Here is a 15,981-nt window from a genome sequence, read left to right on the forward strand (position 1 = left end):
ACAGGAACAGCACAATCAAAGTCAGGGAGGCATTAAAGAGTGAGGCATATTCTAAGGAAAGGCATGAAGATTATTATAGTTGACATATACATTAAGCTGGTGAGAAGAGAGTGCTCAAAATACTTCTGACTGATGAATGAGCCATTATATATGCAGTCAACACTGTTTATAGTCATTTATTCATTCAACAAATTCCAAATTCTACAGATACAGCAGGAATAAAATCCCTGACATTTGGGTGCAGGGGGAAAACAAAGATGCAAAATACAGACTGACAAATGTGACAAACACTGCATAGAAAAAGCATTGAAACATGTATATTATCATATCTGAAATAGATCACCAGTCCAGGTTCAATGCATGAGACAAGGTGCTCAGGGCTGGTGCACTGGAATGACCCAGAGAGATGGGATGGGGAGGGAGGTGGGAGGGAGGTTCAGGATGCGGAACACATGTACACCCATGGCTGATTCACGTGAATGTATGGCAAAAACCACCACAATACTGTAATTAGTCTCCAATTAAAATAAATACATAAAAAAAGAAAGAAAAAATAGCAAAAGAGAATAAAAGTTTCAAGAAGGAAACAATGCAATTTTAAGTAGGTGATCAGGGAAGGCTTCATGTCAGTCATATTTAAACAAAGACCTGAAAGAGATGAGGAAGAAAACCATACTGCTATCGGAAGGAACAAAATTTCTAAACAGTAGAAATAAGTCAAAAAACCCAGGATATATGAAGAACAAGAAGGCCCATGTGGCTGAAGAATGATTAAGGAATGAGAAGGACCTAGAGTTAGGATAGTAGGAACTCGGTTAAGGGAAGGTAACAGGGGTTGGGTAAAGATCTTGGCTGTTAAGATAAGCAATGGAAAGATCTGCTTTTCATTTATCCCAGGGATGCAAGAAGTCTTCAATACATGCAAATCAATCAATGTGATACACCATATTAACAAACTGCAAGATAAAAACCATGTGATAATCTTAACAGATGCAGAAAAAGCCTTTGACAAAATTCAGCACCCATTTATGATTAAAAAAAAAAACAACAACTCTTCAAAAAATGGCCATAGAAGGAACCTACTTCAACATAGTAAAGGTGAAAACTGAAAGCATTCCCTCTAAAACCAGGAACAAGAGAAGGGTGCCCTTTCTCACCACTGTTATTCAACATAGTTTTAGTCCTAGCTAAGGCAATCAGAGAAGAAAAAGAAATAAAAGGAATCCAGATAGGAAAAGAAGAAATAAAACTCTGTTTGCAGATGACATGATACTGTACATAGAAAACTCTAAAGATAGTATCAGAAAATTACTAGAGCTAATCAGTAAATTTAGCAAACTCACAGGATACAAAATCAATACACAGGAATCACTTGCATTCCTATACACTAACAACGAAAAATCAGAGAAATCAAGGACTCAATCCCATTCACCACTGCAACAAAAAGAATAAAATATGTAAGAATCAACTTAGCAAAGGAGACAAAAGAACTATATACAGAAAATTATGACACTAATGAAAGAAATCAAAGATGACATAAATAGATGGAGAGATATTCCGTGTTCCTGGGTAGGAAGAATCAGTATTGTGAAAATGACTATACTACCTAATGCAATCTAAAGATTCAATGCAATACCTATCAAATTACCAATGGCATTTTGCACAGAACTAGAACAAAAACATTTTACAATTCATATGGAAACACAAAAGACCCCAAAAAGCCAGAATCGTGAGAAAGAAGACTGGAGCTGGAGGAATCAACCTTCCAGACTTCAAACTATACTACAAAGCTATAGTCATCAAGACAGTTTGGTAATGGCACAAAAACACAAATATAGGCCAACAGAAAAAGACAGAAAGCCAGAGACAAACCCATGCACCTATGAGTACCTTATTCTTTACAAAGGAGATAAGAATATACAATGGGGCAAAGATAGCCTCTTCAATAAGTGGTGCTGGGAAAACTGGACAGCTTCATGTAAAAGAATGAAATCAGAATACTTCCTAACACCATACACAAAGATAAACTCAATATGGATTAAAAACCTAAATGTAAGACCAGAAACTATAACACTCTTAGAGGAAAACAAAGGCAGAACACTCGACGACATGAATCAAAGTAAGATCCTCTATGACCCACCTCCTAGAGTAATGGAAACAAAAACAAAAATAAACAAATGGGACCTAATTAAACTTAAAAGCTTTTGCACAGCAAAAGAAAAAAAAAAGAAAGAAACTATAAACAAGGTAAAAAGACAACTCTCAGAATGGGAGAAAATAATAGCAAATGAAACTGACAAAGGATTAATTTCCAAAATATACAAGCAGCTCATACAACTCAATACCAGAAAAACAAACAATCCAATGAAAAGTGGGGAAAAGACATAAACAGACATTTCTCCAAAGAAGACATACAGTTCAGTTCAGTTCAGTCACTCAGTCGTGTCCAACTTTGCGATCCCATGAACAACAGCATGCCAGGCCTCCCTGTCCATCACCAACTCCCAGAGTTTACCCAAACTCATGTCCATCGAGTTGGTGATGCCATCCAGCTATCTCATCCTCTGTTGTCCCCTTCTCCTCCTCCCCCTAATCTTTTCCACCATCAGAATCTTTTCCAATGAGTCAACTCTTTGCATCAGGTGGCAAAAGTATTGGAGTTTCAGCTTCAGCATCAGTCCTTCCAATGAACGCCCAGGACTGATCTCCTTTAAGATGGACTGGTTGGATCTCCTTGCAGTCCAAGGGACTCTCAAGAGTCTTCTCCAACACCACAGTTCAAAAGCATCAATTCTTCTGTGCTCAGATTTCTTTATAGTCCAACTCTCACAATCCATACATGACTACAGGAAAAACCATAGCCTTGACTAGACAGACCTTGTTGACAAAGTAATGTCTCTGCTTTTTAATGTGCTGTCATACAGATGGCTAGCAAACGCATGAAAAGATGCTCAAATCACTCAGTATTAGAGAAATGCAAATAATGAGATATCACCTCACACCAGTCAGAATGGCCATCATCAAAAAGTCTACAAACAATAAATTCTGGAGAAGGTGTGGATAAAAGGGAACTCTCTTGTACTATTGGTGGGAATGTAAACTGATACAGCCACTACGGGAGACAGTATGGAGATGTCTTTAAAAACTAGGAATAAAACCACCATATGACCCAGCAATCCCACTCCTAGGCATATAACCTAAGGAAACCAAAGTTGAAAAAGACACACGTACCCCAGTGTTCTCTGCAGCACTATTTACAATAGCTAGAACATGGAAGCAACCTAGATGTCCATCGACAGATGAATAGATAAAGAAGTTGTGGCACATATATACAATGGAATATTAATCAGCCATAAAAAGGAACACATTTGAGTCAGTTCTAATGAGGTGGATGAACCTACAGCCTATTCTACAGAGTGAAGTAAGTCAGAAAGAGAAAAACAAGTATCATATACTAACATATATATGAAATCTAGAAAACTGGTACTGATGAAATTATTTGCAGGGCAGCAATGGAGACACAGACATAAACAACAGACTTACGGACATGGCAGGGGGCAGGAGGAAGGAGAGGGTATGGAGAGAGTAACATGGAAACTTACATTACCAAATGTAAAATAAATAGCCAATGGGAATTTGCTGTATGATTCACAGAACTCAAACCAGGGTTCTATAACAACCTAGAGGGCTGGTATGGGGAAGGGAGGTGGAAGGGAGGTTCAAGAGGGAGGGGACAGATGTATATCTATGGCTGATTCATGTTGATGTTTGGCAGAAACCAACACAATTCTGCAAAGCATTTATCCTTTGATTAAAAAATATATTAATTTTTTTAAAAAGATAAGCAGTGGAGAGATTTGCCTTTCATTTTATTGTGATCATTCTGTTTGCTCTTTGAGAACTAATAGACATAAAGGAGGAAACCAGGAGACCAGTCAATAAAATATGACAATAATACAAATGAGAGATAATGATGGTTGGATTAGGGAGGAACTAGTAGAAATGCTGAGATATCATCACATTTTTTAAGATGTTTCTGAACCACTGCCTAACAGATTGGATCGAGGTTGTAAGAAAAACTGAGGGAGCAAGGAAAGATTTGGCAAATATAGTGTGGAACACCATAAACTCTCAATTATATTATTTAATTGAATCTAACATTCAACATAATTTAACTGCAACCTACATGTCCAGTCTTAATTCCAATAATTATTCTCTACTAAAGCAAACTTAAAGAGATGGGAATATAAGACCACCTGACCTGCCTCCTGAGAAATCTGTATGCAGGTCAAGAAGCAACAGCTAGAACTGGACATGGAAAAACAGACTGGTTCCAAATAGGAAAAGGAGTACGTCAAGGCTGTATTTTGTCACCCTGCTTATTTAACTTATATGCAGAGTACATCATGTGAAATGCGGGGCTGGATGAAGCACAAGCTGGAATCAAGATTGCCGGGAAAAAACATCAATAACCTCAGATATGCAGATGACACCACACTTATGCAGAAAGCAAAGAACTAAAGAACCTCTTGATGAAAGCGAAAGAGGAGAGTGAAAAAGTTGGCTTAAAGCTCAACATTCAGAAAACGAAGATCATGGCATCTGGTCCCATCACTTCATGGCAAATAGATGAGGAAACAATGGAAACAGGGAGAAACCATTTTGGGGGGCTCCAAAATCCCTGCAGATGGTGAATGAATCCATGAAATTAAAAGAGGCTTGCTCCTTGGAAGAAAAGTTATGACCAACCTAGATAGCATATTCAAAAGCAGAGACATTACTTTGCCAACAAAGACCATCTAGTCAAAGCTATGGTTTTTCCAGTAGTCATGTATGGATGTGAGAGTTGGACTGTGAAGAAGGCTGAGCACCTAAGAATTGATGCTTTTGAACTGTGGTGTTAGAGAAGACTCTTGAGAGTCCCTTGGACTGCAAGGAGATCCAACCAGTCCATTCTGAAGGAGATCAGCCCTGGGATTTCTTTGGAAGGAATGATGCTAAAGCTGAAACTCCAGTACTTTGGCCACCTCATGCGAAGAGTTGACTCATTGGAAAAGACTCTGATGCTGGGAGGGGTTGGGGGCAGGAGGAGAAGGGGATGACAGAGGATGAGATGGCTGGATGGCATCACTGACTCGATGGACGTGAGTCTGGGTGAACTCCAGGAGTTGGTGATGGACAGGGAGGCCTGGCGTGCTGCAATTCATGGGGTCGCAAAGAGTCGGACACGACTGAGTGACTGATCTGATCTGATCTGATACTACACATGTTTTAAAAAATGCCACATGCACATTTAAGAAAAACTTCTTAGAAATATTCAACACAAGATGGTATAGTAAAAAGAAACTTTTCAATATACTCAGATCTGGGGCTTCCCTGGTGGTACAGTGGCTAAGAATCCACCCTGCAATGCAGAGGATACCAGTTCGACCCCTGGTCCAGGAAGATCCTTCATGCCTCAGGTCAACTAAGTCCGTGTGACAGAACTCCTGAGCCAGCCCTCCAGAGCCCATGAGCCACAACTACCGAAGCCCATATGCTGTGGAGACCGTGCTCCACAATAAGACAAGACACTGCAATAAGAAACCCACAAACCACAACTAGAGAGTCGCCCCTACTCTCTGTAACTAGAGAAAGCCCACCTGCAGCAATGAAGATCCAGCACAGTCAAAAATAAATAAAAATTTGAAAATAAAAACCATTTAAGATTCTTCATTAAAAAAATTTACTCAGGTCTCTGTTGAAATCTTGGCTCTGCCTCATTGGGTGTGTGATGATAGTAAGTCATTTAACCTAACTCAACCTCATTTTCTTCATTTATAAAATCCTATAAACTTCCATCCTCTCATTTGTAAAATTCCTACTCAATCAAATTCTGAAAAGGTTCATGTTTGTGTTTCATGTCTGGCACAATAGAAGGTACTCTAGCCTGTATCAGTAGAGTGATGTCTCATAGATACAGTCAAAATTAAGATGAAAAGTGCTACTCATTAAGCTGTTTAACTACATTGTTCATTTGTAACTGAATATGAACTATTCAAATGGATGAGGATGTCTGGACAGACTCAGTTCAGTTCAGTTCAGTCGCTCAGTCGTGTCCGACTCTTTGCGACTCCATGTATCGCAGCACGCCAGGCCTCCCTGTCCATCACCAACTCCCGGAGTTCACTGAGACTCACGTCCATCGAGTCAGTGATGCCATCCAGCCATCTCATCCTCTGTTGTCCCCTTCTCCTCCTGCCCCCAATCCCTCCCAGCTTCAGGGTCCCTTCCAATGAGTCAACTCTTCGCATGACACTAAGGTGTAGTAAACATACTGCAGTACAGTTCCAATCATCACAGGCATGAGTAAAGTAGCCCCCACCACTCATCTGTATTCCCATTTGCCTTTAATACTGATACTCTACATTTTTAAAATTTGTGTTACTTTTTATTATCTCAAGTTTCTTTTTTTAAAGTACAGAAAATAAATATATAAAAATAAAATTAAATTTCTGATTGCCTTTTTCCATGTCATATGAAAGCAGTTAGGCCTTATCACCAAATTTGTAGGGTATGCTTTGGATGGTATGGCTACATAGCATACTAAAACTCACTGAGTGGTCCGGAGAAGGTATCTACTTCACATGAATAAAGTCATCTTCTTTTGGCAGCTGGGTGAAATACATAAGTGGCTCAAAAAACTGCTGATAGAGGGAAACAGGCCACATTGTTAAGGTATAGAAAGTAAAAAAAGACAAGGTTCCAAATATGTGCCCCAAAGTAAAAGCTTCGATGTCAGGCATTCCAAACTAATGATGCTGATTTTTATGGGGAGGCTCCTCCATGAGACAATTCTAAGTTTCATATCCCAATGTCAAAATAATAAGGATTAACTTAATTGACCATGGTTAATGACTTCCTTTAGTCATACTGACAGGTCAACAATAAATAAAGACATCAATAAATAATAGAAACAACTATTAAGCAGGAGGCTTATGAACAGGCTACTGATGAGTTGGTAAAAGCACTTGAGAAAGATTATATGATGGCAGTATATAAGCTGTATCACATTAGGTTTTTTGGTTTGTTTTTTAAGAGGTTTAGAATTGATTTTGAAAACAGTTTCAAGTAGAAACTGAATAAAATTTACAACTGCATTCCACTCCAGCCACATTACTTTGCTCATTTCCATCTTAGAGCATTTGAAGTTGCTATTTCCTCTGCTGGGAACTCCCTTCTGATCTTCTCAGGTCTCAAGAGTTTCTGTTTAAATGTCACCTCCCCAGAGAAGTCTTCTGTGACCCTGTCTAAAACAACCCCATCATTCTTCATCTTGACCTATTTTCTTATCCTTTATAGTATTTATTGAGTTTTTAGTAAATTATCCATACTCCAAATGAGGGGAGAAATAAACACTTAGAAAAAAATACTTTTTCTTGAAATAGTAATTTTCTGAGCAAAACAGCTCTCTTTGTTTAGTTGTGGGTTGATGTGGGTACTGGGAAAGACTGAACTACAATTTTTAGTTCATATACTTCATTGCTTTAAGTTAAAAAAAAAAAAGCATACACAAACAAGAAGATACGATGAAAATAAGCAGAGCTTGAATTTAGAAAGAAATTTTTTAATCCTCAAAATGAGACAGTGTCCTGGATTAGGTTGCTGACATACTTTCTCTATATTACATAAGCTTTAAAAATATCCCTGGAAAATGTCTTCAGTGTATTTTATCTTTAGAGAGTCCAAAGATTAATGAAACTCATAAAAATGATAAATTAAGTATTTGAGAAGCACATTTGCAAAATAAACCATTAAAGAGTTTGGACATAAGAAAAGGTTAAGCCTAAATGTGCAAGATAAATTTATTAAGTAAGCTCTTTAAAGAAATATAGGAGGACATACTTAAGACCTCAGGTTGTGGAAAATATTTTAAACAAAACACAATAAGTACCAACCATAAAGTAAAAGAGATATTATAAAAATAGTGAAAAACATTCCATGGAATAGAATACCTTTCTTATGTATAATAATGAGCTTAATTCATGGATTTAATAACCAACTCCCACAAATCAGTAACAAAAAGACAGCCCAGTGGAAAAGTGATCAAGAGGCTGGTACTGGCACTTTACAAAAAAAACAATATACTAACAGCCGATAAATATGAATGAATTCTTAACCTTGTTTGTAGTTAAAGCCATGCAAATTAAACTACAAGAAGGCAATATTCATCCACTAGATTAACAAAAATATTATTGTGTTGATGCAAAAGTACTTGCAGTTTTACATTGCTGACCTTTGCCATTTGATATTGGAATACGTTCTTAAATAAATATGGTTATGTTGTACATCATTTTGGACTTCCCTGGTAGCTCAGACCATAAAGTGTCTGCTTACAGTGCAAGAGACCCAGGTTCAATCCTGGGTCAGGAAGATTCTCTGGAGAAGGAAATGGCAACCCACTCCAGTATTCCTGCCTGGAGAATCCCATGGACGGAGGAGTTGCAAAGAGTCAGACATGACTGAGCGACTTCACTTTCACTCACTTATACATCATTTTAATGCACATTTCTCACTTTATGTTTTTTTTGCTAAAGAATATTACTTGCTATTTATTTTATATTTATTTTAGACTACAGAAATGATTTTATTCAAAAACCAAATCCGAGTAATTTTTCTATTTGAGTTCAAAATGGCTTGTAAAGCAAGAGAGACAACTTGCAATATCAACAATGACATTTGGCCCAAGAACTGCTAACATACAGTGCAGTGGTGGTTCAAGAAGTTTTGCAAAGGATATGAGACCCTTGAAGATAAGAAATGCAATGGCCGGCCATAGGAAGTTGACAACAACCAATTGAGAGCAATCATCGAAGCTGATCCTCTTAAAATTACACCAAAAGTTGCCAAAGAACTCAACACCAACCATTCTATGGCCATTCAGCATTTGAAGCAAATTGGAAAGGTGAAAAAGCTCAATAAGTGAGTGCCCCATGAGCTGATCTAAAATAAAAAAAAAAAAAAAAATCATCGTTCTGAAGTGTCATCTTCTCTTATTCTTTACAGCAACCACCCCCATCTCTTGCTCGGATTGTGACATGGAACAAAAAGTGGATTTTATATGACAACTAGAGATGACCAGCTCAGTGGCTGGACCAAGAAGAAGCTCCAAACCACTTCCCAAAGCCAAACTTGCACTAAAAAAAATGGTCATGGTCACTGTTTGGTGATCTGCTACCTGATCTGATCCACTACAGTTTCCTGAATCCTGGCAAAACTATTACATCTGAGAAGTATGCTCAGCAAAACAATGAGATACACTGAAAACTGCAATGCTTGCAGCCAGCACTGGTCAACAGAATGGACCCAATCCTCCGTGAAATGCCCAACTGCACATCACTCAACCAACACATCAAAATTTGAATGAATTGGGCTACGAAGTTTTGCCTCATACATTGTATTTACCTGACCTCTCTCCAACTGACAATCACTTCTTCAAGTATCTCGATAACTTTTTGCAGGAATAACATTTCCACAACCAGCAGGAGGCAGAATGCTTTGCAAGAGCTCACTGACTCCTGAAGCACAGATTTTTATGCTATAGGAATAAACAAACTTATTTCTCATTGGCAAAAATGTATTGATTGTAATGGTTCTTATTTTGATTAATAAAGATATGTTTGAGTCAAGTTATAATGATAATTCATGGTTCAAACCACAATTATTTTTGTACCAACCTAATAATAATATAAGTTTGGGTGAAGATGTAGAATAATGTGAAATCACTGCTAAATTGGTACAACCACTTTGGAAACAGCTTAGCAATACTAGTTAAGTAGAAAGATCACTTATTCTAAAATCCAACAATTCATCTCAGAAAAATTACCTAGAAAAATCCATGTGAACCAGGATACTAATACAGAAAAGTTCACAGCTGTCTGCAGCTGAAGAATGGATACATTATGGCAGAGTCATACAATGGAATACTACACAACAATAAAAATGAACAAACTAACACTATCCCTACAATACAGATGAACCTCACAGACATAATCCTGTATGAAAGAAAAACCCAAAAGAGTACATAAAGTGTTATTCAATTTATATAATTTTCATAAACAAGCTAACTAAATATATATTTTATAGATGCATACATTAGTGATAAATGTTTAAAGAACAGCAAGAAAGTGAGAAACGTAAAACTCAGAATAATGGATGCTTCTACGAGTAAGAAAATAGGAATGGGGAAAAGACAAAATGAGGCTTTGGGGCAGTGGTAGTGTTCAATTTATTGTGTGTTCTGTTTATGTGCGACTATTTGTATGATAGTTACACAGATGTTTGCTTTAATATTAATATATAATATCTAGCTACGTTTTATACTTCTTTCCATTTTCAACTTCTTTTAAATTCTAAAAGACTGAGAATAAAAATAAGCTTTATTTGATACTTCTCTTTTTCTCACTCTCCCACTTAGGATCCTTTAGCAACTCTCAATGCCTCATTCATCACAATATATCCAGCATCTAACTACTTCTCACCTCTTTGGTCTAATTCGCCATATTCTCTTTCCTGTTTCATTAAAGTAGGCTCCTAATTGGTATCTCTACTTGTACTTCCTTCTGTATAGTTTATATTTCATGAGTATCCAGTGTGGGTCTCTTAAAATACAAGTCAAATCTTGTCACTCTTTGGTTCTCTTGCAGCCACACTGACATTCTTGCTATTTCTCCAATATGTCATGCATACTTCTGCCTCAGGGCCTTTGCATTCCCATTCTCTCTGCTTGACTCACTCTAGAACCATACCTAGGCTGAGTTCAAAGTCACTTTTTCAGAAATGTCTTCTTTCTACCTTTTATAACAATTTTTAGCTCCCTATTTATATTTTATTGTGCATCATCTGATACATTTAATATTTTAGCAAGTAGTAAGCACTCAATATTTATTGGATTAATATGAAAATGAAAATAAATGAACCAAAGCTTTAACAGCTTTAACAGTAGTTATACTTGGATAGAATGTAAATATCTTTCTGTTTTCTTTATTTTTTCAAATGGTCTACTTTAAATGTGTATTAATTTTATAACCAGAAAAATAAATTATACCAAGGCAGAAAAACAGTATCCAGCTTAATATGACTAGTAGTGGAAAATCAATAAACACTTTAATTGTTAATTAATCTAGATATGAAAGGCTAACAATGCCTCACTCACATATGTATACATACTATCTTTATGTTGAAAAATATAAAAAGTAATATAGTTTATGTAAGGTCTTTAATTTGTACATTCCCACTATTTGCATTGCTTCCTCCTAAAACACAAGAAAGAATAAAAGTAGGGTTTTACTGTGAAGTAAAATATTTATTTTACTTCCAAGAAATATTTATTCCATATTAATGATTTGGAAGCTCATGGTTTAACTTATACAAAACAATGATTTTCAAGATTTACAGAAATGGATTTCTCTTCTTCAAAAGATAGCCTATATGGAAGTTAAATTAGTGCATGTAGAACAAACCAAAAGCTTAAAATATCACACTCTAGAGACTAATTCAGCTCAAAAAAGCTGCATCTTATTCTAACATGGATTTCTAAAACCTAAAGGCATTCTGACAATTTTGGAGCATTATTTTCAGAACCAACTGCCTCACTGTACAAAGCACATTGACTAACATAAATGCATGCAGAGGAGCAGTGAAGGGCTATGGTTTATCACAAGAAAGACAACTTAAGGACAGGGAATGTGCAACTTCTGAAAGAGAAAAACATTCTAACTGTCTTAAAATTTTTGAACCATCATCACACAGAGGAAGTGAAATTTTCCTATGTAAGGTATAGGCAGACCTATGATGATTGCATTGAACAAATATTTATTTCACACCTGGGAGCTAAGTGCTAACCACATACCATGAACAAAAACACAAGGGTAATAGGTCAAAAAGACAATCATCTACTAATCACTGATTAATTAAAATCACAATTAAGGTACAAAGAAGAGGTACAGAGCACTATGAATACATATAACTGCAAGGGGAGGGGGTTATCTAATCAAGAAGGTCATGGATGTATTCACTACAGAAATAATTGTGCTGACATCTAAAAAATAAAGGTTAATTTAGTGAAAGATGAAAGGGGACTGGGAAGAGAGCTTTCTAGGATAAAGTAACATCATATGCAGAGAAATTAAGGAATAATAAAGCAAAGAAAGGAAAACTAAAAATCTACTGTAGCTGGAACTATTGTATGATAAAGAATCATAAAATAAGAGGCTGAAGACGCGGGCAGGGGTCAGACATGAAGAACTGGTAGGCTATGAAAAGGAATTTGTCTTTATCATAAGAATAAGAAGCCAATAGGTTAGAGTTATTAACATCAAGAATTCAATATCTACCTAAGAAAGATTATAAGAATTTAACCACTAAATTAATCTAACAATAAAATAGGCTTCCTCAGAGACTGAGCATCCCATTACAACTAGTAATCAAGTAGAATCTAAATGATCACCTTTCAGAAAGGTCTACAAGAGATTATGCACATCTTAACAAGCAATCCCTAAGGTTTCATCCCTCAGGTTCAATGAGTCAATTATTTAAACACCAAAAAGGGACTTCACAAAACACTTTAAAACCCAAAGCTTTTAAATGAAGTATTCATTGCTCATACCAATGTGCAGAATTATACTCAGCTACTGTTTTCTGATGTTCCCAGGAGAAGATCATAACATTACAAAATAGGAGATTCATTTTCAGTTTGTACAGCAATCAACAAGTGTCCAACCTCAAGACACAAGCAGAGTGTAAGTGTAGGGAAAGAGTGCTCAAAGTGAAAGACAGCTGTGGGGACAAGCCTGAAGGAATCAGAGAAATGATATGACAAAGAACTCTATCCTGGAGCAGAATAAACTATTTTACTGGCCATACTGGTATTCTCATCTCTGCTGCTGCTGCTGCCACTAAGTCGCTTCAGTCGTGTCCGACTTCTAGCGACCCCATGGACTGCAGCCTTCTAGGCTCCTCCATCCTTGGGATTTTCCAGGCAACAGTACTGGAGTGGGGTGCCATTGCCTTCTCCATTCTCATCTCTACCTCACAGCAAAGTAAATAGAGGACATTAGAAGACATTGGTAAGTATTTTGAAAGTGAAATGTCAAGTCACTCAGTTGCATCCCATTCTTTGTGAGCCCGTGGACTGTAGCCCTCCAGGCTCCTCTGTCCATGGAATTCCCCAGGCAAGAATTCTGGAGTGGGGAGCCATTCCCTTCTCCAGGGAATCTTCCTAACCCAGGGATCGAACCCAGGTCGATCCCTTGCATTGCAGGCAGATTCTTTACTGTCTGAGCCACCAGGGAAGCATTAGTTGCAGTGAATATATATGCTAAAGTTAACTGTAGAGTAAAATGTACAGAGTTCTTATTCTAGAACACAGGTTGAGATATTAAAAACTAATATTTTATTATCTTCACCAAGTGGATGATACTGTATCTATAAACAATATAATATGACCTATTACTATAGATAACAGAACCATATTCATACATTACATACCCTAAGTAAAACAGCGTCTACTCTGCTATCACCATCAGAAGTGAACAAAACTATCACTTAATAAAGCACTGTCTTTGGCTTCTCTCTGCTGAATGTGATACGTGTTACACATATCATACTCTTAGAGTAAATACACAATACTTGGAATACAAGGAAGTCTATGTGACACTCACTTCCAGTGGGTTCTCCAGTTGGCACACTGACATTTGACAACCCTTTAGTCCTTGGCTTCTTCTCATTTTAATGCCAAATGCTTCTCTATCATATATCATGTGGTATCTATAAATAGCCCATCAAAACTTGAACTTGTTCCATTTGAAATTTCTTTCCCATTTGGTTGGAACCATCTGCATTCTAACCCAGTGCTCACAATGATCCACTTGTGTGTGGATCAAATGTCATCCACAAATTTGTTGTTCATGGTCTCTATTCCATCACTTAAATCACTGAAGAAAATTGCAAAGAATCAGGCCTAGGACCAGTATCTTGCTGTCAGGCCACTTAAGAGAGACTGAATCACTTTAGAAAATGTATCAAAAGCAGTATCAGTGCCATGAATATAGTAATACATGGGTCAGAGATATTTGTTCTGCACAGTTGGAGAAGTCACAGGAATGTGTCGGGAAATAAATACTCACCAGCTCAATTATAAGCCTTGCTCAGAAATAAGCTCATTTTTGTTACTGTCTATTCATCTGGATAATGTTGGAATTACTTTTGTTCTAAAACACTCACATACTATAACCACAGTAAATCTCTTGGTTTATAGATTAAACATGTCTACAGAAAGCAAATATTCAAATTCAGATCTCTTATTCCTCTATAACACATCTAACATTTTATATGACCATTACTAAACACAGTAACATTGACATAGGTCGATGGTCCTTGAAGTTTATAGGAAATAACTTTAAAATTATGAAGTCTAAAAACTGTTGTAAGATAGAAATTACTATTCATTTTATTACTAACTACAGTATAATATAACCCCAAAGCTCACATTCAACAAGAAAGAATAAAGACTCCCTTACACAGCTGTTTCTTCTTTCCCCATCTCATCTTCATTTCTTTCCTTCTTTGGGCCTCCCTGGTGGCTCAGCTGGTAAAGAATCTGCCTGCAAAGTGGGAGACCTGGGTTCTATCCCTGGGTTGGGAAGATTCCCTGGAGAAGGGAATGGCTACCCACTCCAGTACTCTGGCCTGGAGAATTCCATGGACTGTACAGTCTATGGGGTCGCAAAGAGCTGGACACAACTGAGCAACCTTCACTTCACTCACTTTGTCCATCCCAGAAGGAAAAATCCCATAAGGAGAAACAGTGGCCTAAAATGGAAAGCTAAACTTGACACAACTATATTAGGCTGAGCTGGAATTAATATTAGGTAAGAATCCATCCACCAACCCAGCTCTACCCTTTTTCAAAGTTCTAAAATCTACATTTTTCTGTCTCCCTCAATTCTTGTGTCTTCACATCAAACACCTCCCATTGAACTATCAGGCTGCCTACCTCTCTGTACAGTTACCACCTTAGAAAAGCTCACCCACTACCTGTGCCACTCAGCAGTCTCTAGTCCCCATGGCTCCTTTCACTCTTACACCACTGCAATTCACTCTACGCACTTCAGCCAAACTGTTTAAGAAAAAAAGAAACCACTGATGACATCCTTCCCTTGCATACAACTGATCAATAGCTTCCTAATATATTTAGAATAAAATCCAAAGTAATTAACACTGCAAACAGGATCCTGCAAGATCCTACATTTGCATATCTCTCCAGCCATATTCAGCTCCTTGTCCTCTTTCAACCTTTCACTCCAGTCTGGCCTTTTGTCACTTCCTAGAATATTCATTCAAAGTTTTCCAAATGAAAGACCTATGTATTGACTGCTGCCTAAGCTGAAGCATGTTTATCCCACTTCCTCATCTGGCTGCTGCCTGATTTTATTTTATTTTGTTTTTAACAGACCAAAACTGGATTCAATACAATTTGTGATCCATGTCATATTCTCATTATTGGCCCATGCAAAACCTTCTTTACTCATTTCGTTTCTGTTTATTTGTTTGCACATAATAAATACCCATGAAAGCACCATTAGCATGGAAACTAGAACACTGACAATAACTTGCGTCTACCTAGATGGTCTTGCCTCATTTTGTTCCCTGCCTGCTCCTGGGCAACTTAACCACTATTCTAAGTCTCTCTTAATCATTCCATCATTTTTACTGTGCATATCTAAATATAGGTGTGAATTCTTACAAAGTATCTTTTAACTTTAAAAACCATGTAAAAACGCGCATATATTTATTTTTTCATTCAAAGGTATATTGCTAAAAGATTCATCCATATTAACACATAATAAATATATGATTATATTGACAGATATAATTATGTAGCTATAGATAATTCATTTTGAGTAATGAATAATATTCCATGTGTGACTTGAACAAATTGCT

The 15,981-nt window shown here is 37.0% G+C and overlaps 1 protein-coding gene across 12 annotated transcripts in view; it reads right to left on the reverse strand.

The window, feature by feature from the left end:
* The window catches only part of DLG2 (discs large MAGUK scaffold protein 2), a 2,335,250-nt gene that overhangs the window by 2,212,186 nt on the left and 107,083 nt on the right, over positions 1-15,981 (reverse strand). The gene's annotated exons all lie outside the window — the stretch shown is intronic.

The sequence above is a fragment of the Bos grunniens genome, chromosome 29, assembly GCF_055505025.1.
Source record: "Bos grunniens cultivar Pamir isolate PY7600 chromosome 29, Bosgru_T2T1.0, whole genome shotgun sequence".
Lineage (NCBI taxonomy): Eukaryota > Metazoa > Chordata > Mammalia > Artiodactyla > Bovidae > Bos > Bos grunniens.